Source organism: Camponotus vicinus, unplaced genomic scaffold, assembly GCF_025532165.1.
Source record: "Camponotus vicinus isolate PSW18456_S1 unplaced genomic scaffold, iyCamVici1.0 SCAF_5, whole genome shotgun sequence".
Taxonomy (NCBI): Eukaryota; Metazoa; Arthropoda; class Insecta; order Hymenoptera; family Formicidae; genus Camponotus; species Camponotus vicinus.
In genome coordinates this window covers 13458538-13474075 of record NW_028141977.1, presented here as the reverse complement: position 1 = coordinate 13474075, position 15538 = coordinate 13458538, and the positions used below count along the sequence as shown (strand labels likewise).

Below are 15538 nucleotides of genomic sequence, written 5' to 3'. Positions count from 1 at the left end.
TATTTTGTTATTAAATATATAATCCATTCTATCTTTTTATATTTATAAACTGATACCCATTTACATATATAAAATATATATTCTAGTAGATTTCGCATTTGTATAATGTTTAATATTAAATCCTTAATGCCTGCAATAGATACAAAACGATATGCATGTGTTTACTTTTACTTTGCATACGTCACACGTTGGTTCTTATGCCTTTTGACTACAATGATAAAATGTGAATCCATTATTTTTTCCCACGCTATTCGAGCTGACTAAAATTTAAAATTTGAATTATTAAAATATCGATATTTTTTTATGTAAAATTGTATCTTGTATACATTTTTCTAATTTTGTGTGCATCTTAATTTTTCTGTTCAAATACATATTTTTAAAGAATCACAATAAATTCCAGAATATAAACAAATCGCTACGTATGTGTGTATGCATATCGACTAATGCATACGCGCTCGCTCGCGTGATTCTCCGCGTCGCTCCTCTCCGCGGGCCTCTTCAAGATTGTTCCCTTCCATTCGCGCGCGTGAGGCCCCCTTCCCATCTCTCTCGCTCCTTCCTATCGGTCTCTCCTCATTGCAAAGTGCCGTAATATTCTCCTCGACCGGAGTTATTTTCGTCGCGCTCACCCAACCGACTCTCCCGAGGCGGCATTGCACGGCTTACTAACTCTGCGCATTGTCTTGAGACCCCTGCTGCTGGATCGAGAGTAACTGGATTTCCAGGCTAGCGAGGCGATCGTCGGCGATTTCTTGTTGTTTTCTCGTTTCACATTTTCGTCGTCGATTTCGTGAGTGTATCATAAGTGATATTAAATAAAAATGCGAAAATATAAGCCTTCTTTGGATAAAAATTTATCCAGCTGTTTACTTTTAGAGATCTGTCACATAACATTGTTAAAGTAGATTTTCAAATGTAATAAATAGGAATTAATAAGTATTTATTCCCGTTGGCAATATACGATTAAATTATTAATCATATATATAAGATAATTTTAAGTGATTTATGTAATATTCGGTCTTACACTGATATTTTTCATCAAAGAAGAAATTTAGCGAATAAAGATTTTCTAATTGAAGAATGAAATTTCATTTGCGCGTTTTTGTCTTCATCAGCATTCCACTTTTCTGTTCGTTGTTCTCTTCCGTATGAGTTATATTTCTGACTGCCTTCTTGTCGATCAACATCCAAGGCCATCCCTTTTTATTCGGACAAAGAAGCGCAACATCCGTTCATCTTGTCATTTCGAGCGGATTGCTGCGGGTCGATCTCAGCCACCATGACAAATTTTGAAGCGAACGAATCATATATGACGCGAGTTATCGGAAAATGTATCTCTCGAACAATCTGTGAGTCATGTAATAGCTAACTATTACGTTTTTCAATGCAATAATATTTCAAGTTAAAATCTCAAACGAAGAGTGTGGATTATTAGCGATTAATAAATTTGATTAAACTTTTTATTTTATCTCTAATTTATAGAAAATCTGTCCAGCGGGATTGTTTCCATTTTATTTGTCGTATTTCGTAAAAAAAAAATATATATATATATATATTTCTCTTTCTCATGACTGTAAAACTGTGGACTGAACGTTATCACGTTTAGTCCACTCAGGAAAAGAAATAAATGTTTATTTTAATAGTTTGAAAAAAAATAATTTAATAGCGAAATTCCATGCTAATGATGAGAATTTAAAAGTTGCACGCGAAAATACCTTTCACATCCATAAAGTGTAACTGCTCGTGACCCACGTGTCATATGCAACATCGATTGCAACGGCTATAAATGATCGTTGAAAATACGCAACGCCTACTAAATGGAAAAGTTTTGTCGCTAAAAAATGGCCGTATCTCACGGTCTTTTATATGCTCATATCTCATCGAACCCGCGGCGAACCATACGCAATTATGTAATTATAACGTAAATCAAGAAAGGGAATATTTACTGCCATAATATATTGGTAGATTCCTTCTTAAGTACATCATATGAAAAAGCGTGGAAAATATCAAACTTGCTTTTAAAACTTGTTTTCATTTGTACCTTATGCAAAGATTTATATATCAATATTAAAAATCCGAGTGCACCTCATATTCTTGATTAAAAAAAAACGAAAGATATATTACATCTGGTGTATCCAGAAGATAATTGCTCTGGTTCGCGAACAGTGAGAATTAAATACATCTGCAACTCTTTAATCATGGCCTGAATGAAAGGAACATCATGATCTGCCGAGACAACCGTATTCGTAATCATGTATATGGTAAATGCATCGTTGTCAAGTACGTGTGAGTGGCACTCGTTACTTAATGCTTGCTTATATGTGGCATATTAACTTGTCAGTCATTACTCAACTGCCCTTACGATTACACATGGCGATAACTTTGAGTTTTCATATCATCATGCAAGGTGCAATTGTGGCTTCGCGATATTTGTCGCAAAATAACAAATCTTCTCAGTCTCTTTTTATAATTAATTGTTTAATATTATAATTAATTGTTATTTTATTTTAATTGCTATTTTTAATTAATTGTTTAATATTATAATTAATAATTGTAGAAGACGTTTGATATCGATATTACACTGAGAAAAAAATAATGTTGAATCAACAACATCAGTGCAAATGGAATTTATTTTAATTCAATAACATTATTAAATCAATATATTCATTTGACTAATAATGTTATTGAATTAATATAAAATAAATTCCAATTGCACTGATATTATTGGTTCAACATCTTTTTTTCAGTGTACGTGTTTATCTATTTGCTATTTGACGACAGATAAAATATGTACGATTATCCAACGAAAATTAGTTTTCCAAATTACTGATTTTCGCATAAAGCAAATTTTCTTCTGTCATTTGTGCTATTTTGCCATTTCACGCGCTCGTAGGAGATGTAAACGCCGGAAAAGTAACGAGATGCAAATAAGCGTATCTAAAACCGTTGTTTCGGTGCACGTAATGGTACAAACGCATGTGCCGTTGCGACATTGCGATATCGAACGCGAATACTAAGCGATGAAAGTCGTGCATAACGTGCAATATGCAATTTAATAACGATTTATAATTTTTCTCCTCGTTCTTTCTTCCGTGGCACATCTTGCAGATACACCGATTTTGCTACTGATATACTTTAGTTCCCCTCAACGTCGTATTGCGCGTAAAAGGAATGAAGAATACACATTTTTCATTCTACATACGTGCACTACGTTCGAGGAATAAATTTCGTTTTCAAAGCTAGTGTCCGCGGTCTCAATGCGCGGTCCAAACATTCCAACGTGTACGCATATATAATAAAAAGAAAAGAAAAGAAAAATATACTTTTAGACAAATTCCTTCGACCGTCTGTCTGAATCACGAATTCGAATTCCCATATGCGTTACATGCGTGCAACCAAAATACATTTGCCGATTTATTCAAATATCAAGAAATAATACGCGTTATTGACAGATAGAGAACCTCTGACGTCTGCGGTCACGCTCGCAATATTATAATCACCCGTGATTTATTCCAGTTGAAATTGCGATTTATAGTAGTCGACGAGAATACATATTAAACGTTTCTGTTACACCACGTTATTATTAAGTTGAGAAGCACTGTTCGCGGTCATTCTCGTAATATTGTAATATGCGCATGATTTATTTCGTTTGACGCGGAAATTTCTCATAATTAAAAATCGAGATATATTTATCAAATTATCGAAACATATTATTCAAATTTCACTAATATAATATAATATTGACGAACTGTATTATATTAGCTTTATTCATGATCCTGATATTGTTATACGCACGTTTATTCATCTTAAAATAGAAATTTCTGATAATTTGTAATAACTCTCTTTCTGTGAAATTTCTTTTAACGTTAGAAAAAATTGCGAAATATTATCTCTATATAATGTTATAATATATGAATTATTATATTTTACTTGGAAAAGAATTTTGGGAAATGAGTTGATAGAAAATTGTCTCTGAACGTATAATGAGGTATTCTTACAGAAAAATGTCAAAATTTAAAACCAAATTTTACAAAAGTTTCAATTTCATCAATTCTAAAAATTAAATTTGGAAATTTTTTTTCTAACATTAGAAAATGAAATAATGTTAATATCGATATATTTAATATCGATATTATAAATATATTTAATATCGATATTATTAATACATTGAGAGGCACTGTCCGCAATTATGTTCACACTAGTGTATTGATACGCGTGATTGATTTCCATTGAAATTAACTACGAAAAGCGAGCAGAATTTAATTTGCACAGACAAGTGCATGATTCGACTCTAAATAAGCACAGCATGCGGATTCCGTACTTCGTTGGTCACTGGATGGGAATAACACAGGTTAATCGGGTAATCAACGTTCGAGCTATGAATGCGGCTAATTATGGCTGTTAACCACTTAACTTGATTCATTAATTAGAAAGCACGTTTTTTTTTCTCGGTCATGCGTCACGCCTGGAAAGATTGATTGCCAGTTGCGCATTTTCGACTCAGCTTTGGTTGATTACATCGTACATAAACTGCTGGATTGCGTAAATTTTATTTTTAATAAAAAAATCACGTCTATTTCGCACATCTTAATTATATAAATCTTAATTATATTGCATAAACAAAAAAATTTTTCGCATATTTATGTTGTGTATATTCGTCTTTCAATTAAATAAACGGATAAAATAGCGAGTATTTATATTTTTGTTTAAAGAAACTCGAAGGAGCTTGTGTAATAAATTTATACCATCTAACAATAAGAGTGAGATTTAGATGCCATTTTATTGCAAGAGATTAGGAGAATATCGAGATATTTCGCAAATAAATTTCACAACTCTTTCTAAAACACAAATTTTCCCGTTGATGTTATTTTCCGCAACTGTCACATTTCGCATCATTCCGAAATCGCTGACGAGAGAACAACGTCATCGTGCAAATAAACACGCGCGTATGCGTATGTGTGTTTACACGTATGTTAAAAATCGACGATCACCGGTATCGAGCAATCTGACTGGTCAAACGAGTCGTCTGCCACTCGTCCGTTTCCCTCTCCCTCTGCGAAACGTTCTTTAAAAATAGTGTACAACAGAAAACTATTGTCTGACCGGAGAATATTTATCGTAACAACCTTTGATCCGCGACACAAGCGAAATTGATTTTCTCGAGACTCTCGCGGTCGTTTCCTTGATAAATTGGAATTGTCATTGCACTAAACTAAATATGCATTAAACTAAATATTATTTTGCAATTTCTAATAAATCCAACAATTGGCATAATTCGAAATTTAACCAAGGATCAGAAAAATAAAATATAAATTAAACGTAATAATTGGTCCAAATGATAAATCAATAATAATAATAATAAGGAAGGCTATTTTAGGACCAATTAAATAATTTTTTTTTAAAACGTTTGTATTTTTGGAATGATTTTTAAAAAAAATTATAGATCTATAAAACACGCAATACCACCTGCGCTTTTCTTGGTCTTAAAATATAGCCTTCCTTATTATTATTATTATTATTTATATAATTCGAAATATCCGAACAATCTAATTATTCGAATGCGACAATAATTCATGAACCGATTAATCGATTAAGAAGCAAACACGAGCAACGAATCGCAGCACGATATTCGCAGTTTTCAGGATAACGTGCACCTGAAGCGTAAAGCCTCAATTTACAACCGCGACAAGGATGGAGCGGATAAAAACGGAGGATAAACAGAGAGAGACGCGCGTTCTTAATCACAGCGTCAGGCGTAAATAACAGGCGAGGACAATACGCGAGGTTTATCGCGCGGCGCGTATTAATGAGTTTGTTTTCGAGCGCGTCGCACTCTCTCGGCGCGGCATCGCCGGCGCGATTCGACCCTTTTTTTTCAGCGTTCGTTACGCGCGCTGGAATTTATTAAGGTACGCGGAGGAATTTATGCACGGTCGGTCTCAATGGCCGACGACGATCCACGCTGCGTCAGAGGCGTATTCCGGACGTTAATGAAGTTCCGCGATTGTTTCCCGCGTCCTTTTTGCGAGAAAAAAAGATAAGACTGATCGTGAGTCACAGAGAGATCGGTGCAACTGTAGGTAGGTAGGTAGGTAGGTAGGTAGGTAGGTAGGTAGACAGGTAGGCAGGTAGGTAGGTAGGTAGGTAGGTAGGTAGGTTGGTAGGTAGGTAGGTAGATAGGTAGGTAGGTAGGTTAGGTAGGTAGGCAGGCAGGCAGGCAGGCAGGTACCACCACCACGTGCGTGAAAGGTTCCGAGAAAAATCGGTCTTCCGCGAATCCGCCCGCGGTCGCGGCGGACAACAAAGGCCGTGACGATATCTGTACCTCGAAACGCAAGCGAGGAAAGTAACGCGCGCGTGTACTTCGTGATGGTTTACGCACTTTGAAATATCGCTTTGTGTAGAATTTCGTTGTAATCAAGAGGGGGAGGTTCGCCTGATCCAGAATTATACACGAGCTATTCTAAAATAAATTCTGTTATTCAAGTACTCTTTGATTATTCGCTGAAATTAATTACCTCAGAAATGCATTTTATGCATCTCGCACGCTATACAAACTAAACGACGAAAAGATCATGTTATGAGTTGAAGATTAAAAAAAAAATAATGTTACATAAAACTGCAACGTGCGCGATTACAAATGATCGAAGATTTAAACAATTTTAGAAAAAAAATGTAAAATGTATACATATTGATGTATAAAATATGTAATTATATCAGAGTAAGATTTAAATGCATTTTAATTTTATGTAATTGTCATCATAACATGATTATTCACAAGGGTAATAAATGGCTTGATCAAACAACGAAGTATATTTAATTGATGAAGTGTTGACCGTGTTCTCAATACCTAATTTTTACGACTAAGCAGATGGCCCGGATTATTTCTCGTAGTCTGCTTGAGCATCGCTCATGAATCATGCGATTAAACGGCTGTCATCCTGTCTATTTCGATATTACATTTCTGGCACTTTATAATATATAACATACCTTTGAATCGAATTTATTACTACGATTTATACTAAGAAAGTCATTATGAGTGTCATTTAGTTATCTAAATATTGGATAACAGTTTATAATGTGTGTGTATGTGTGTGTGTGTGTAAAAAATGTTCAGAAATTAAAATACATATTTTTATTAATTAATATACGCTAAATTGAAGAAAAAATGCATAATAAATGCAATTCTAAAAACTGACCTTATCAAAGTCTTATATCAATTTTTGGTTCTGATAATAAATATGACTTGCTAATTTCTGTTCATTGCTATAGGTAAGCAAAGGATTATCTTATCATTTTGCTTCAATAAACATTAAACATTATTAGGCAGTATTTAAAGCAAACTTTTGATGAAAGGTGAATAGGCGTCTGGTTAATCGTCTGCAATGTCCCTCTTCCTCTCCTATCCCCCCCCTCTCATTCAGGATCTTCGGATTTAAACATACTTAAACACATCTCTCTTATGAGAAGATCATTAAAAATTCAATGTATCGAAAAATATTACATGAAACTTACAACAGCGAATAGAAAATTCTAATCGATGTAAATAAGATCAAAAACTTTTAAAAGTGTGCGCAAGATCCTGAGAAAAAGATGTAAAAAGTGTAGGAATTAAAAAAAAAATATTTGAAACACCTTTTGTAGACATCAGAGTAAAAGTATGACTAGATAATCCTTTGTTTACACATATCTGACAGCAATAAATTGAAACAAATCTTGCAAACCGAAATATAATTTCTATGCACATACATGTATTTTCTGTCCCTCCTTTCTTTCTCAGTATATAAATTAAGATACATATATAATATTCTCCTCTTTCTCTCTCTCAACTATTAAAGTTAGAACGTATAATATTGTGAGTTTCAACTTGGAAGCAACACGAAACTTTAAATTGTCACATTATATAATTTCTATTCCTTCATGCCAATACAGTTTTTCTAAACCTTTTTTATCAACAATGTTATCACGCGGCAGTTTACATGTCGACACGTGTGATCTACATTGTTTCATTCCTTTCACGTGCTTTCGGGACAATACGAGGTTGTATTCAGTCTTAAAAAAAGAAAAAGAAATTTGTGTATGAGTCGGGAAATATTTAGGATAGGAAAACACCGTTTGAACGGTCCTCAGAGTTTCCGAATCTCTCATAAATATTTTGCATCTTCGATCTGGCATTTATCCCGGTAACGTGGTAACGTCACAAAAGCCACGTGTAAGCGTAAAATAAACAGATATAACTCCAGCACTCGCGCACATTCTTCTCTCTATTCAGTGCTAAATATGAAATATTATAATCCGTCGACGATACATCAAATTTGCATGCCTTTTTGTGCCAAACAAAGTTTAACGCCAGAGGAGAACAGCCGTGATTTTTAGCGTTAAATGCAGAGCTCGCGAAACGTTCTTGGAAGATTTCGGTATTTATTTTCCGCTCTCTTCCATAACTTTAATAAAGAGTAATGCACGATAAGATAAACCGAGTACGTGTGTTTCCGATACTGAAAATAGGGAACGGCTCGTTTATCGTTTCGTCCGAGTCTGTAGCTTGACGAGAAGCGGGTCGAAAAAGCGCTATCGCGGGGAGAATTTTTTTATCCGCGCGCGGGAAGCCCGGGAACCTTTTCAAGATCGTCACGATCGCGAGCGCCGAATATCGCGAACCCCGATCGCCCGATCTAACGATCGAAAATGTGACACGCGCGCGGGAATATTCCTCGCAGGAATTTCCGCGTCTCGGCGCTCGTCCAATCGCGTCTTCGCGTCCCGCTCTTTCCGCGCGACTCACCGAGAGAGAGAGAGAGAGAGAGAGAGAGAGAGAGAGACGACGTAGTGCGAGGAACGGGACAGGCAGGCAGATAGAAAAAGATGGAGCGCGAGAAGACGACGAGAAGAGAAAAAAGAACGGGAGGAATGATTGTTCCTCTTACCTGTGACTCGTGGCCGTGTCCAGCATGGTAATCCGGTCCTGCGCGGTTGGATGGTGCCGGATTATCTCGACATCCCCGCGAGAAGATTCCTCGACGATCGAATCGAATCGTAGTCGCGAGTCGAAGAACTTTCCACCGGACCGCTTCTTCGCACTGTCCCCCCTCTCGCCTCGCGAGGGGGATATATCCCGGGCAAAAGTCGCACGAGACCTCGCGAGGTTGACTGATCCCCGCGCGCGGCGGTAACCGGAGAGAGCGACGACCGTAGAGACGGAAAACGAGATCACACTTCACTATTGCAAGTTAGCTGTTAGAATCCGAGGGCGAATGTGCGAGCGCGCACTCGAGATCGAGAACGCGGAAGGACGCCCGTGTAGCTCTAGCGCGACGCACCACTAACGCATAGAGAGAGAGGGAGAGAGAAGCGCGCGCGCGCATCCGCTTCTCTCCTTTCCTTTTTCCGGGACTTTCGAAAACTCCGCGAGCGAGAAAGAGACACTTAGGCGAGCGCGTGCGGCATCGTGCGAATGATAAGACACGAGGCGCGAATAAGTCGATCGCGCGTAAACGTTGATCACAGAGAGAAAGAGAAGAGAGAGTAAGAGAAGACACGGGCGTAACTGATTCGCCGCTACCTTCTCCGCGTACTCGACTTTGGGCGCGCGATTCGCTCTCTCGCCGCGACGATCGCTCGCACTCGCGATTCGCTACTCTCACGCGCACAACCGCACGTAGGCAAGGCCCGCAACACACTGAGCGGACGCGGCGCAACGACGGTCCCGGTGGGGCCTGTAATGCCGGCACTCGCTGCGCAGGGGGCGCCACCGCGGCGGCGCGCAGGTCGATCGCGATCGCCAAATGGCACGTCTTCGAAAAATCAACTGTCTCGTTCGCGCGTGATCGATGGCGATCGTTTCTTTCAACGCGACGTGCTCCGGATGGTCCACGGGATGATCGTTACATCGGACAGTCGATGTGGATCTCTCGCCTCGATTTCCTGGATCTCGATAGAGGTAAGGGTAGAATTAAGTACTTATAACTGTGATATGAAAACGGAACGAGACTCGTTTTCACTCGCTACCATTTTGAACTATTTTGAGCGAAACCGGAAAAACTGATTGCTTACTTGTGAAGTGACGGAAATACTTTTGATATTATATAATCGTGCAGATGCGGTATGCCACCGATAATCTTTCCGGTATAATCTTATCGAAGAAAAAAATTTCTTGTTTCATTTTATTTATAGTTTGGCGAGTACCACAGCATGAATACATGCGCGAAAGATCTTACGAGAACATAGATACTTATTGAAAATTCGCAAGCTCGTAATGTTTGAAAATTTCTAGTTATCGCAATGTTCCTAGATTTGAAACGATAATATGAGATGATCGCTAATTAATATGATTGAAGCGTAATTCTGGAAATTTTCATGACCGATACAAAAGAATTAATTATGTAACATCCCAGTGAGAAATGACAAGTCGAATAGACGTTTGTTAGACGTCTAAGATGTCTAATAAACGTCTATTGGACATCTATTAAACGTCTTAGACGTCTATTCGACTTATCATTTCTCACTGGGATTAATTATTATTAGAAATATATATCGCATGTAACAAACACTCAAGCACAATTAGAACTAATTGATACAATCTTACAGTTTTAGCAAATAATATTTTTATTAAAAATAATTTTTTAGATTTTAACCCTTGCATTTTGCATCTAAGACAAAATCACTTTAAAAAAAAATGTCAGATTATACATATATATATTTACACAGATACACACTTCAATGCAACAGTGCAGAGTTCAATTTTGTTTGAGTCAGTTAAATTTGCATGAAGAATCTTACGTTCATAAACAGTGCGTGAATTCAAACACGTAAGCCGTGGGATCATATAACGAGCACTCTGTCTAGGGATTCGGTAACCTTCAAGCGCGTATTAAATGTAAATGATGTTCAAGATTGTTGTTTTTTTCAATGCGAATTAACGCGCTCGATAATTTGTTGTGTGCACGGTAATTCAAGCAAATTTGGTGATTAGCATGATCAATTTACATTTATCTGTACTCGAATTTACGAACAAATTAATAAGCTACGATCTAGAGAAATGAATTTAATTTTATAATTTACGAATTTAATTTTGATTTTATAAATTACGAATTTGATTTTTATATTAAGGGAAATGAACTTAATTTTATATTAAAAATAAAATATTTGTTTTCCATTTAAATATTAAAATGTTATTGCAATTTGATGTGAGTGAGAAACCTTTATTTATGTTACAACTCTCTTCTCTCTCTCTCTCTCTCTCTCTCTCTCCTCTCTCTCTCTCTCTCTCTCTCTCTCTCTCAGTGCAATAACATTTTAATACTTAAACAGAAAACAAATATTTTATTTTTAATATAAAATTAAGTTCATTTCCCTTAATATGAAAATTAAAAATTCGTAAATGTATATATATATAATAAAAATAACTATGCATATATTATCTATATATATACATTAATTGTTTTCATACAATGTATATATCGCAATAATTTTATTTCTCTCTCTCTCTTTATCTCTTTATATACTATATATATTGTGTGTATTTTGTGAAATGTCATTCAATAGCGAACAATTTATATCATATGCGACTTCTTATGACGACACGCGCGGTATATGAAGTATTTCATCACACGCTCTTGCGCCGTGCGGTCATATTGAGGATATTTTTAGAGACTTCTGCTTATCGTTCGCAGCGTGGTTATCGTCATTTTTGCGCTTTTCAACACTTTTTTGTATGTTTCGCGAATTTTTTGTTTGTATGTTGACTGCCGCCTGTGTTTATTCACGCGTTCCAATTTCATATGTAAATAGAAAATGTACGAAAAATGATTTTGTCGCCCGCAATATCATGCCTACCTCACATTCTCGTAATGATATAATAATTGAAAATAAAATAGGTAAAAATAAATAAGGATCACATTGATAGAGCAAGCATTATAAATAATCGTGTTAAAACACAGCTTTTTTAAAACGAATTAGGGCAATAATTAAAAAAATAGAATATTTGTAATATAAAACTAGGAAATTTGTTTTCCTACAATAATGTTTCAATAACACGGTGATATTTCTCGCAAACGTAAAGCTAAATTTTGCGATAGAATTGATTTTCAACTCATTCGTTGTGTTCGCATATGTATGAGCAAGAATACCTGTAAATCGTGTGACATATTCGGCGACAAGCACGTACGTCGCCAACGCTCATTTACACCCTAATTGTTTGCAAATCCATAGTCTGCTGTGAATGTAATCTTATTTACGAGTCGCAGTTAAGCAGCCTAACGTTATTTGCTCAAGTTCCGTCGAGAGCGCGAGACACTTTGCTTTCCGGGCACGTACTGTAAGCACGATTGACAGTCGTAAGCACGACTTTACGACTTTAATGACACGATGTTGTTATGAGAAGAAGGTTGTCGATGTTGCACGAATCACCGATCCATTCGCCAAAACTAGAAATGAAATTCAAATTGTATAAAAAGTCGTTCGAAATAAGAAATTTTATTCTTTTAAATCACTTTTTTTTTTTATCTGAGCGCAAACATTTAAATATAACTCTTGTAATATCTCTCTTCAATCTTCCACAATCGCGCACTAATAACATTTAAATGTTAAATCCAGACGAAATGTTAAATCGACGAAAACAGTTTAAAAAAAAAATTTATGCGAATTCTTATTTTTATCCATGGTACCCTGCCATAACAAACACGTCACGACTGCACGTGCTCGTAAAACAGCACTGGTAAATAATGAGAAGCGATAATGAGAGTCACGTTTCAAAGAAAGTAGTCTCTTCGGTATGATAACTTCGTGAAATAGCATCATCGCGATTGAATTTGCCATCCAATTTGAGGAGCCCGAGTTGGCAGAAAAAGGAGATCGTTCCTATCTTCCCAGGGTTTCGTGATACAAAAATGACGATTACGGATAAGTGAGTAGTGGAAGTATCGGATGGTTATTTCGGGCGCTGAAAGCCTGTGCAGCATTAATTCGAAGATCAATCTTCTGGAAACTTGTTGACTTTCATGACCAGAAAACGATCTTCTTCTACATGCATGACGCATATCCCGAAAAAAGTGGCCTTTCATCTACTCCGATTAATTTCGCTCGCGCCTTCATTTGTATCTCTCCTCGACTCATTATCTCTGTATAAATTTTCCAACATTCGTGCTAGTTTTTTTCTTCTCCCGTCTTTATCTTAAGTATTTCGAAGGGACACTTTGGACCGGAAGGAAAGGTAAACGCGCAAACGACATCGACCGGTCTATATAATTTATCGATGGATCGCAATATTGATTTTTCTGCGCAGTGACATTGAGAAGATTGCGACTATTAAAAAATAATAATCAATTTACTACGGTACCGTATGTACATTTAACCACAGTTAGCAACAGTGACGTAGATGGCAAAGCACAGAAACGCCGATTGGCTGCTAACAACTGCTATCTTATCTTTTTTTCTGTGAGTGTCAACATTCGGCGCTTGTCATATGTATGATATATACTCATATTCATATCGAATATTGCTGCATGTGTTACATGCGCGGATCTCTTCATTCGCGTCTTTTTCTCTTTATCTCTTTTTTACGCGATACTGTTAAAGATTTGGATTTTACACACAATCACACACACAAAAATCAAATTTAATGAGGTTCATATAGAAATATTAAATATTGCAAGTATCTGTTAGATAGTGAAAATACTTTTATAATACTTTATGCAATCAAAATTATATTTTTTTTCAATATTAAGAAAAATCAGATTCCTTAAGTGTTAATTGGAATAATTTATTATAAAGATATAGATATGAGAGAGAGAGAAGATAATTTCAAAGTAATTGAATATAACGATGTGCAGTTTTAAAAGTTATTTTACAACTTTAATCGAAGTCATTATCGAAGACGAAGAGACTCAACACAAACACTCGCTCGAAGAAGTCGAGCTTGCTCGCCGGCCAAGCGTACCACGCCGATGGAAATCAGGCTAAATGACAACGATGTCGGTCGTCGCGATCGAACGTGTCGAATCGCTACGACAAGTTTATTTTGAGCCTAAGCGCGCATATCTTATGTAAAGTAACCGCATGTGCGTGGACAACAACTCGTTTTCGCCGCAGGTGCGAGCGAGCGCGTTACGCAGAGATAGAATCGCGTCTCGCGGCGATTTCTACGGGAGAAAATTTTCAAATCGCGATATACAATGGGACGACGAGATTGCCTTTTTCCCGAGTTTGTTCTAATAGACTTCTCGTTTCCGATTCGATCGATCATAATTCTTCGATCTACTAACGATCGTCTCTCCGTTTCTCGCGACACACAATACAAACGTCGCGGTTAACATCGTTATTCTCCCGCATGGCATTACTTTTTTTTTTCTTTTTATCATTGTATTGTTTCTACGACGGATGAAGATAATTCCATGTCTATAAATAGATACAGCCGGCAGAAAGAGAGTCTAATAAAAGCACGTTCTAGAGACCGTATGCGCTCGAGTGTGAAGTCAAAATAACGCGTTCTACCGTGGCAACGATTAACATTAATATGTATCATAGAGTCTGGTCTATTAGTCATATCTATATATGTCTTTAGTAGAATATTATTTTCATATTTAAAAGATAGAATTAATTAATTTCTCTTCCGTATACAATATGAGTAAAATAATAGATTAGTAATATAATAAACCTATAATAATAGGTTTCTTATGTGTGTAATTTTATCAAACATATCATACAAGTGCTTGTGCATAATTTTTAAATATATCCAAGTAGAATTAGCGTTCAATATAACAGAATTAAATGCAAATATAATTAATTTTACATGAAAATTACGTTGTAAGAGTCTATATCTAGAACGATAGGAAAAGTTAGTATATCCTAAAAATTTGTATCGTAAAATCGTAAATTTCCGTAAAATTCCAAATTTTTCTGGATAAATAACGCGATTTCTAATTTGTAATTTTATTCCAAATAATACATTTAAAAAAATATTTAAATATTATTGCATTTTGCTATACTTTGATACACCATAGAGGCGTAATATTGACACTAATTTTTCATTGACAGTGTAAATTTAAATTTTATTACGACAAATCATGTCAAGAAACTTATCGCGCGCGTATCATCTACTCATACTTTCATTTATGAGCGTATGCAGAGTTTTGCAACATTGTTAACAACGCTCAGTAACGTCGTTCTTAGAGGGAGGGGGGGGGACAGAGATATACCATTTGAAAATTACGGCGCCGCTTGCAACCTGTACAAACAAACGGCTATTACGTACCGTTATACGATAATCGTATGCTTGACGTCAAATATTAAATGATTTCGCTGCGTGAATCCGGGCTGTTTAAATTGTTCGGCTTGATTGAATGATGGCCATAGCTCTAAGTTGGCCGACAACCATTTCAATGTAAATAAGACGGGGTACCCCATTTTGTATATAAAAAAAAGAGTCGCCTCGTTATACAGGGTGTCTGCTTGTTCGCAGCGAGTCATCTAATATTTTATATGTTATCATTTTATATATGAATAATATCATTATATATTATTTTGTTATAATCAATATTGA

At 36.2% G+C, this 15538-nt stretch overlaps 1 protein-coding gene and 1 long non-coding RNA gene across 4 annotated transcripts in view; one reads left to right on the top strand and one right to left on the bottom strand.

Moving 5' to 3' along the window:
- Window positions 1-9686, bottom strand: part of LOC145972081 (receptor-type guanylate cyclase Gyc76C) — a 69038-nt gene extending 59352 nt beyond the window's left edge. Inside the window, exon 1 of the mRNA XM_083100333.1 lies at window positions 8928-9686. The gene's annotated coding sequence lies outside the window, so the exon portion shown is untranslated. The remainder of the gene's footprint in view (window positions 1-8927) is intronic.
- Window positions 8938-15538, top strand: part of LOC145972099 (uncharacterized) — a 62718-nt gene continuing 56117 nt past the window's right edge. For 2 of the 3 annotated variants that reach the window (XR_014439057.1, XR_014439058.1), the window contains exon 1: window positions 9584-9940. This is a non-coding gene — a long non-coding RNA (uncharacterized LOC145972099). Of the gene's footprint in view, window positions 9941-15538 lie in introns of all 3 variants that reach the window. The other variant, XR_014439056.1, reaches the window with a different exon arrangement.